The following is a 9402-nucleotide window of genomic DNA, read 5'->3' as shown; positions in this document are numbered from 1 at the left end:
TTACCTTCTAGGGGCCTCAGTTTCATCATCTAAAATAGGAATAATAAAATGGCAGATTTGATGACTTTTTCAGTAAATGTCCCCTTCCCCCCCCCTTCATGATTGAGTATGGTTTTCTGTTCCTTCCAAGTTGTATTTGGCCATATGACTTGCTTTGGTCAATAGGATGTTAGCAGACATGACACAAAGGCTTGAAATGCATTTGCGTGGTGGGGCTTGCCCTCTTGTACCTCTGCCATTGTCATAGCAGAACAGCCTCAGCTAGCTCTCTGGTACGAGGAACCAACCTAGACCCAACCTGAGCTCAGAGGCAAGTCCAGCTAAACCTGCTCTAAATCAGTCTACCCTCAGTAACCTACAGATACAGGAACAATAAATGATAACTGTTTAGTGTCATAATTGTGGTAGGATTGTCATGCAGCAATAGCATGGCAATAGTCAACGAGAGGGTTGTCCTGAGAGTTAACTCAGTTGAAATACATAGAAAGCACGAGCACTTAGGTCAGTGCCTGATACACTTAAGCATTACAAAGAGATTATCATTAGTTAGGAAGTGCAAAACATGAGAAACTGCACCAGCAAAGGTGCAATATGTTTATTATGTCAGATGTTGATAGGTTCTAAGAAGAAAAGCAAAGGAGAGTCAAGAGTTGGGAAAGACAATGCTATTTAGTATCAGTGCTCAAGAAAGCCTCACTTTGGGGCAGAAAGTTAAGTGAGGAAGTGAGCCATGGATTCTGGGAGAAGACTATTTCAGGTAGAGGAAATAGCAAATAGACCCATAGAGATGACGTTTGGTTTTTAGAGAAACAGCAAGACCAGTAAGAAGGAAAATAGTAGGAGACGAGGATAAAGAAAGAACATGTTGGGATGCCTGAGTAGTGCAGATGGTGGTGTCCGACTCTTGATTTCAGCTCAGGTCATGATTCCACGGTTGTGAGACTGAGCCCTGTGGTTGGTCCCACGTCAGACTCCACATCAGGCATGGAGCCTGCTTATTAAGATTCTCTCGCCTGCCCTTCTACTCCAGCCCCTGCTCCCTCTCTAAAAGGAGAAGGAGAAGAAGAAGAAACATGTGACCAAATCATGTAGGACAATGGTAATGGCTGGGTTTTTCTTAAAATGAGATGGCGTGGTAGAAACTGCTAACTGTCCCCACTGTCCACTCACCCTTTATTCCTTCAGGTAATAGAACACTTACCCTATTCTAGGTTTTAATGGAACTCATGGTCACCCAACTGGAAATTTCATTTCCTAGTTTCTCTTGTAACTAATAGAAAGTGAAAGTTCTGAGGTATGACTCATGCGTCATGTTCTTAAGAAGAATCTGCCAACCCTCCATTTCTTTTGTCCTTCCGGCTCGCTCGCCAGTATACGAACGCGGCATGCTGAGTCATATTCACTCACACATGATCCTTAAGCACATGAAAAGATGCTCAACCTGCCTCACAAAAGAAAAATACAAATTCAAACTCTGGTACAATACTATCTTTTTTAATTACTAGCTTTAAGATTGACATATTCTTCGTATGAGCAGGGAAACAGGTACTCACATCCCTGCTGGGAATTCAAAATGATACAATCCCAGAGAATTAGTCAGTTTCTAGAAAAATTACCTATGCATTTGCCCTTTGACCCAGCAATCTTTCCTCTAGGGATCTATACACAAGGCTGGTTATCACAGCACGAGATTTTTAAGTAGAAAAGACTAGAAGCTACCTAAATGCCCAGGAATCGTTGACTGGTTAAATAAACTACAGAACATCCAAATAATGGAGTAATATACAGCTACAAAAAGAATGAGGATACTTCTATATTGGAATGATTTCCAAGGCATATATTTTTTTTAAGATTTATTTATTTATTTGAGAGAGAGAGTGAAAGAGCATGAGGGGGAGGGGCTGAGGGAGAGGGAGAGAGAGAATCTCAAGCAGACTCCCTACTGAGCATGGAGCCCAACTCAGGGCTTGATCTCACAACCCAGAGATCACGACCTGAGCCAAAAACAAGAGCTGGAGGCTTACCCAACTGTGCCACCCAGGAGCCCCTCCAAGATATGTTTTCAAGTGAAAAATGAAAGGGAGAGGAAAATGTGTATGTTTTGCTACAGTTCATCTATGAAAGTGGAGATGGTGTACCCCTGCCCTCCCCCACAGTACCTGTTTATGTGAAAATATAATTACTACAATGGGAGAATAAGCCAAAAAAAATTTTTTTAATGTTTACACATGAGAAAGGGTAGAAAAAACCAGGATAGAAGCTGGACTTCTGAAAATATACATCATTTGCTATAGTTGATGGGAATCATGTAAATATTTTACATAATTAAAAAATAAGTTTAGAAGGGGCGCCTGGGTGGCACAGCGGTTAAGCATCTGCCTTCAGCTCAGGGCATGATCCCGGCGTTCTGGGATTGAGCCCCACATCAGGCTCCTCCGCTGGGAGCCTGCTTCTTCCCCTCACACTCCCCCTGCTTGTGTTCCCTCTCGCTGGCTGTCTCTCTCTCTCTGTCAAATAAATAAATAAAATCTTAAAAAAAAAATAAGTTTAAACTTAAACCTCTAAAAATAAAAAACACAACGAACCAAATGAACTTACCTGATTATTGAGTTATTGTCATAACCATACAGAGAGGGACTATTTTAAGTGATTTTAAAATAGTAATTAGACGGTATATCCCATCTAATTAGATAAAATTAAAATAGTAATTAGACGGTATATCCCGTCTAAAAAGATAAAACCTAAGAACAAAAAGAAGTGCACAAAATAAAATAAAAATGATATAAACTAATCACTTTAACTTGTTTTCAGTAAGTGTGTTGCTAGTAATAGTGTGGGTAATGTTATTGTAAAAATGACTGTGCAGTGAGTACAAAGCTGTCATAGATTGGATTCTTAGATAAACAGATTCTAAGACTCTATGGAATCTGCATGCAGATCATGTATTAGGGAGTGTGCCCAGGAAAAAAAAAATACCTGTAGGAGAAGAGAAGAAGCAGGACTGGGCAGAGGGAGCAGTTGAATTGTCAGGCAGTTGCACGAGAAGCTTGGATAGATCCCATGGGGAGCTCTTTTTTTTTTTTTTTTTTTTTTTAAGATTTATTTATTTATTTATTTGAGAGAGAGAGAGAAAGAGAGCAGGGAGTGGGGGTCAGAGAGAGGGAGAGAGGCAGACTCCCCACTGAGTGCAGAGCCCAAAGGGCTGCTCAGTTCCATGAGCCTAAGATCATGACCTGAGCCAAACTCAAGAGTTGGAAACTTTACTAACTGAGCCACCCAGGCAGCCCCATGGGGAGCTCTTTTTTTTTTTTTTTAAGATTTTATTTATTTATTTGAAAGAAAGAGAGAACACAAGTGGGGGAGGGGCAGAGGGAGAGGGAGACACAGGGCTCTATCCCAGGACCCTGAGATCATGACTTGAGCTGAAGGTAGATGCTTAACCAACTGAGGTACCCAGGCGCCCCCCCCCAAAGGGAGCTCTTAAACTGTGATGGTCCTTTAGAGATGCCCCAAATTGAGGCAAGAGAGGCACACCTTTGTAGCCCCATATTGCACGAGGGGAGGAGGTATATTCTTGGCCAAGTCAGCATCCTCTGGCTGAGGGCAATTCCTGGGGAATCTCAGCATGATGCCTCCACAGGCAATACTTCCAGCAGATGGGGCAATGAGTTCCTTATTCCTGAGGGGAAAGATCTAGGCAGCATGAACTATAAAAGCAAATGAATGATTATGCTGGTGTCCTTGGAAACCAGGAATTTCAGCATAGTGAAAAAGAGAAACAGACATAAGATAGATGAGGTTAAGTAAAATGTTAAGAAAGTAAGAAAACACTTAGCTGGGGCACCAGGATGGTTCAATCAGTTAAGCATCCAACTTGTGATTTAGGCTCAGGTCATGATCTCATGGGTCATAAGATCAAGCGCCAGGCTGGGCTCCATGCTCAGCGGGGAGTCTGCTTGAGATTCTCTCCCTCTGCCCCTCCCTCCAGTCACGCACATGTGTGTGCACTCTCTCTCTCTCTCAAATAAATAAATCTTAAAAAAAAAAAAAAACACTTAGCTTATTTCACAAATTACTATTAATAGTGTGTGGTCTATTTAGAAACTATAGAGACTTTTGGGGCCACAGATACAAGGAGAATGTGTACCCACCCACTCATCAGCTTTTTTCCATGGACATGGCAGAATTCTTACTAAAAAAGTTTGGTGAGAGTCCTGAGAGAAGTTCCTTTGCAGTTCAGCCCTAGGGAAGGGGAGCAAAACCCCACTTGGACCCTTCTCTCCTGTGGTGGTTTCCACCAGCACTCCTCCTCTAAAAGAAAATCATACTATAATATATAAATATCAACACATCGTATGCTTAAAACTTACAGTGTTATATGTCAATTATATTTTGATTTTTATAAATGAAATAAGTAAATAAATAAGTACCCTCTCTTTACCTTCCACAATTAATTAATTAAGTGATCCATCAACACCCCTTCTGTCCAAAAGATGTAGCATAATTCCTCTCTCCTTGAAGGTAAGACTGGATTTAGTGACTCTTCTATTGAAGAGAATATGGCAGAAAGACCTAAAGGTGAAGCAGACATTGAAAAATACTTTCTGGCAAATCAGTTCCACCTTAAACACAAACTAATGTTATAGGAATTTGAAGCTGGGGTGCCCTAAGCATAACCATAGCAACAATAAATCTCAAACTAGGTCAATCACACACACCATAACAGAGATGAAGAATGCTTATAAGTGCATCAGAAGACTCCACACATCTGAGCAAACAATCAGTGAACTTGAAGGTAGGTCAATCCAAGTTACCCAAAATGAAACCTGAAGAGAAAAGAGTATAAAAAGGAGCCCTTGGTGCCTGGGTGGCTTAGTCAATTAAGCGTCCAGCTCTTGATTTTGGCTCAGGTCATGATCTCAGGATCCTGGGATGAAGCCCCACATTGGGCCCCGTGCTCAGCAGGAGTCTGCTAAGGATTCTCTCCCTCTGCCCCTCCCACTCTCGTGCCCGCACGAGCTGTCTCTCTGAAATAAATAAATAAATTTTAACCCCGCCCCCGAAAAAAAGAGGACAGATCATCCAAAAGCTGTGGGCCATTATCAACCAGTCTCAAACATGCAGTTGGAATCTCAGAAAAAGAGAGAGAATGAGACCAAATAAATATGTTTTAAATCGTGGCTGAGACTTACTTTTCAAAATTAATGAACAATACCAACCATAGTGGTAGGAAACTCAGAGAACACCAAGCAGGAAAGATACCAAACCAAACCAAACGAAACAAACAAAATCCCATGTACACACCTAGGCATATCCTACTCAAACTGTTCTAAACCGAAGATAAAAAGAAAAATCTTAGCGGCAACCAGAGGGGGGGAAAACACACGTGGTATAAAGGAAAGAAGTAGAACAGATTTATTTTCAAGCCATAAGATAGTGGAGTGACATCGTTAAAGGACAGGAGGAATACAGAGTTAAATCAGAATTCTATAGCTGGCAACAATATCTTTCTAAAAAGAAGGAGAAATAAAAACCTTTCTCTGATAAACAAAAACCAAGAGGATTCATTTTCAGCAGACCTGCACTACAGGAAGGTGGCAGAACAAGACAGGCGAACCCTGGCTTTCAGGACCAATTGATGGAGCAGCCCTGCTCACCCTTCCAAACTTCCCTCATGGCTTGGATAAACAGAAATAACCTTTTCTTTTTTCTTTTCTTTTTTCTCTTCTTTTCTTTCTTTCTTTTCCTGTATTTTGGGTCTCTGTAAAAGCGTTTTAGTCTACATTCTAATTTTTACAGATGAGAGTCAGTTAGGGTTCTTTAAGCAAAAGAGTGACATGATCTCAGTAAGGATTGAGAAGGATGATTCTAGAGTACCTGGGTGGTTCAGTCAGCTAAGCGTCTGCCATTGGCTCAGGTTATGATCCCAGGGTCCTGGGATCAAGTCCTGCATCAAGCTCCTTGCTCAGTGGGGAGCCTGCTTCTCCCTCTGCCTCCCTCTCTTCGTCTCTGATGAATAAATAAATAAAATCTCCTAAAAAAAAAAAAAGGATGATTCTAGCTGTTTGCTGTGACTATACAATAAAGAACCAAGGATTATAGCAATAACCCAGATGAGGGATATCGGCAGTGATACACAGTGGTGGGAGTGGAGAGAAGTTATGAGAAGTGGTCAGATTTTTGAATATCAAAGTGAAGCCAATAGGATTTGTTGAAAGTTTGGATGTGGAATATATGAAAAGAAATAATTATGGATTAATAGAATTTTCTTTTTTTTCTGACAAGATAAGAGATGGATTTGAGATGCATTGAGATCAAGGAGCCTGGAGATAAAACACATTTGAGGAAGGAAACCAGGAGAACGGCTTTGGACATGTTAAATGTGAGATGTCTAATAAATGTCCAGCTGGAGATATTGAAATGCCAGTTGGATATACAGTCTAGGTTCAGGGAAGAGCTGAAGCTAGAGAAATAAACTTTAGAATCATTGTCATAGAGATAATATTTAAAGTTATGAGACTAGGGGCGCCTGGGTGGCTCAGTCAGTTGAGCATCCAACTCTTGGTTTCGGCTTAGGTCATGATCTCAGGGTTGTGGGATCAAGCCCCAGGTAGGGCTCCAAGCTCGGCACGCAGTCTACTTCAGATTCTCTCCCTCTATCCCTCCCCTCATTCGCTCCCATGCTCTCTTTCTCTCTCATATAAATAAATAAATCATTGAAAAACAAGTAAATAAAGTTATGAGACTAGAGGAGATCACCTGGGGTTATCTGAGGACCAAACCCTGGGACTGAGAAGGAGACTGAGAAGGAGAATCTAACGATGTAGGAGGAAAATCAAGGGAAAGCAGAGTTCTAGGAGCCAAGACAGAAAAAAAATGTTTCCAGAAAAAGGGAGTAGCCAACTGTACAAAATGCTTCTGAGAGGTCGAGGTGAAGACTGAGAATCAGCTGTTGGGACTTAGTCACACAAAGTGGTCATTAGCGACCTTGAAAAGAGGTTTTTCAAAAGAGTGGTGAAGTAAAAAACCTGGTTGGAATGAATTTAAAAGAGAATGGGAGAAGAAAATTTGGAGACAGTGAGCTCGGAAAACTCTGTTTAGGAGAACCAAAGAAATGGAGTAGGAAGTAGGTGTAGGAAGAATTTTCTTTTTCTAGATATTTTCTTGTTTTCTAAATATATCAATGCATTTTTATCTGATGAGAATGGTTTAATAGAGAGGGAAAAGTTGCTGATGCCGGAGAGAAAGGGAAGGAATTTGCTGTCGTTGACCAGGTAAGAAGAGGATGGAATCTAGCTTTAAACAGGGGTTTGCCTTAAATAGGAACACAGAGATTTTATCCACAGAAGCAGAAGCAAAGGCAGAGGTAGCTTGATACATGCCAGGATGGGAATTTTTAGAGGTTCTCTTCCGATTGTGCCTATCTTCTGATGAAGTAGGAGCAAAGTCGTTATTGAAGAATGCCAAATAAGGAGAAGGTGCTCAAGGCTTGAGAGCACTGGAAAAGTGAGTAAACCGTGGAAGTATAGTAGGTTCGCAGAGCAGCACTAAAGCCCCTTGAGTTTAACTGGCATAAATTCGGGTGTTTTTCTTCAGCCATATTCAACTGCGTGGTTTTTGAAGCTAAATTGGCTGGATTTAATCTTAATCGGTTGGTTTTTGCCAGGATAGTTTGATGATGGGAAACTGGGGCAGGAGAGCTGAGGGTGTATGGAAATTAGTCATTAATATTTTACTACAAATGCAGTATCACCTTATACCTTTAGAAAGTCTATTGTAAAAAAAAGACAAGACAACAATTATTGGGGAGAATGTGCAGGAAAGAGAATCCTTGGGCACTGTTGGTGGGAATGTAAATTGATGTAGCCACTACGGAAAACAGTATGGAAATTCCTCAGAAAATTAAAAATAGAACTCCCATATGATCCAGAAATCCTACTTCTGGGTATATATCTGAAGGAAACGCAATCACTGTCTCATTATTTTGAAGAGATATCTTCAGCCCCATGTGCACTGAAGCATTATTCCTAGTAGCCAAGACATGGAAACAACCTGAATGTCTATCCATGGATAAATGGAAAAATTTTTTTGAGATAGATATATAGATAGATAGATAGATATAGCTATATAGATAGATAGATATAGATATATAGATAAATAGATATCTCAATACACACACAAACACAGAGAGAGAGAGAGAGAGAGAGAGAGAGAGAAGGAAATCCTGCCTTTTGAGACAACATGAATAGACCTTGAGGGCATTATGCTGAGTGACATTAGTCAGACGGAGAAAGATAAATACTGTATAATACCACTTGAACGTAGAGTCTAAAACAGCTGAACCCATAGAAATGGAGAGTAGAACAGTGATTACCAGGGCTGGGGGTTGGGAGACATGACGAGATGTGGTAAAAGGGTATAAATCCCCACTTATAAGATGAATCAGTTCTAAGGATCGGCACAATGAGCATGGTTAACAACACTGTATTGTAATCCTGAAAGTGGCTAAGAGAGTGGATCTTAAGTGTTCTCACCACACCTAAAACAACAACAAGAAAGGTAATTATGTGAGATGATGGAGGTATTAACTAACCTTGTTGTGGTAATCATTTCACAATATATACATGTATCAAATCATGACATTGTATACCTTAAACTTACACAATGTTACCTGTCAATAAAGCTGGAAAAAATATTTTCCTGTGGGACCTAAGCTGAGTAAGGAGAGAAATGAGGGGTGAAGGGGCTATAAAAAGGTAACAGAGCCAATGGATTCTGACAGGGAGAAAGGTGAATAACTTGCCTAGAGTGGGTGAATATTCAATTTCTCCTCTGGGAAAGTAGGATTTCTCCTAAATAAATCCAAGGATGAATTCAGACTTAGCCTTCAGGACCAGCCTCATAAGTAATAGTACGTGACTGTTTTCAGCGTCCTAAAAAGGTCTCCTCTACTGTTTGCTAATGCCCGAAGTCCCCTCCACCTGTTTGCTCCAATCACACAATTATTCTGCGAGGGTAAGTGATGCAATTTCACAACTTTTTTCAAGTGTGATGAACAGAGTATTTAAGAGAGCAGGAGGATACCCAACAAATGAAGGAGAAAAGAGTGCCCCAAGGAGAAGAGTAGAGGAAAGTAACAGTGGAAATGAAAAATAATGTAACGACCCCATCACAAGGGCTATGTCAGGGAGGATGCTTCACTTCTAACTGCAGTTAACCCAAACCCCAAATGACAGTGGCATAGAATAAGGACATTTATTACCTCACACAAGTCTCATTGTAACAAAGTCGTGGGTTGGTTAATTCAGTGACTCAGGGATGAGACGCTGTTCATCTCTCTTTTCTGTCGTCTCCAGTAGGTCAGTGATTTCTCCTATCGCAGCTGCTGGGTGGCAACCGTGC

This window comes from Ursus arctos, unplaced genomic scaffold (genome assembly GCF_023065955.2).
Source record: "Ursus arctos isolate Adak ecotype North America unplaced genomic scaffold, UrsArc2.0 scaffold_3, whole genome shotgun sequence".
Classification (NCBI taxonomy): domain Eukaryota; kingdom Metazoa; phylum Chordata; class Mammalia; order Carnivora; family Ursidae; genus Ursus; species Ursus arctos.
The sequence above is the reverse complement of the archived record's forward strand: the minus strand, read 5'-3'. Positions refer to the sequence as shown.